Source organism: Gigantopelta aegis, chromosome 4 (genome assembly GCF_016097555.1).
Source record: "Gigantopelta aegis isolate Gae_Host chromosome 4, Gae_host_genome, whole genome shotgun sequence".
NCBI lineage: Eukaryota > Metazoa > Mollusca > Gastropoda > Neomphalida > Peltospiridae > Gigantopelta > Gigantopelta aegis.
Genome location: NC_054702.1, coordinates 17,543,541 through 17,544,760, shown reverse-complemented (window position 1 = coordinate 17,544,760; position 1,220 = coordinate 17,543,541).

Below are 1,220 nucleotides of genomic sequence, written 5' to 3'. Positions count from 1 at the left end.
TTTTGCTAATTTATTGTTAATTTAAAAACAAATTGTTATGAAAACTGATAATAAGACTTGAGATCATAACTTTACTCATTATTTATTAACTATATTACATTACATAATTGTTAAAAAAATCGCATCTGAAAAGATGAAAAGGTTTTTTTAAATTATCTCAAAATATGTATTTGAAATATTTGCACAAAAATGTATTAATAGAAAAATGTACTTTTATTAATTGCCACAGTCTTTTATGTTTAACTACAGCCGTTATTGCTATAAATGTATGTGCCATTGTTTTGGAAATTACTAGTTTAACAGCTGAAAGGATTTCGGTATGTGATAGAATAATATTCTATACATGTAGGTACTAATAGTTACTATACATGTAGGTACTAATAGTTACAACTTGAGAAAACACCTTTAATGGCAATTATCTTTCACTCGTACACAGTTTATTTTTGTTGGTTAAGGTATTGAATTGTATGAGTAAATCATTTGATTGCAAAAATAATGGCAGAAAGAACAACTTTGCTGCATCCCTTCCAGGTTTGTTTGTTGGTTAATACACGTAGGAGGTGATAGGTCAGTTACTAAACGTTTTAAGGAGTGGGTGCTGGGTTCTGTAACCAACTTGAGCAGTTGACTTATTTGAACAGCAGTTAACTGTCAAACAGTAGATAAATATGACAGTATAGAAGGATTGTCAAGTGCATGTGAAAGGTTGGTTGAGTTGGCATTTTGTTTTGGTGTTAGGAACACCAAATCATTTTTATTTATTTTTTTGCTTCTGCTGCCAGCAACCCTCGTTATGCCACTGAGTGACAAGTTTGTGATGGTAAGAGGTATTTGTTCAAACATGTGCATCTTATGACATGTCTGTAACAGTTGGGGTAAAAACAAATTAAAAATCCACATTTTATTGTTTACTTGGCATTCTCTGTTTTGTTTTCATTCCACTAATTATGTGTCGGAATGTCTCTATCTCTGTTTTTTGTAATATATATTTTTTATACTTTATTTTTCATCTTTTGTTGTTTGTGTTTTCACAAACTAATATTCTACAAGATTTACTTGGCCAAAATACAGTGGACATAATATAATCTGTACATAAGATTTTATTCATTCCAAACTAATGTATTCAAATAGTACATAATATATATTATAGTATTTTGTAAATAATAAAACTATGATAATAAAAAGACAACATTGTTATTAAAATTGTTTGTCCTTACTTG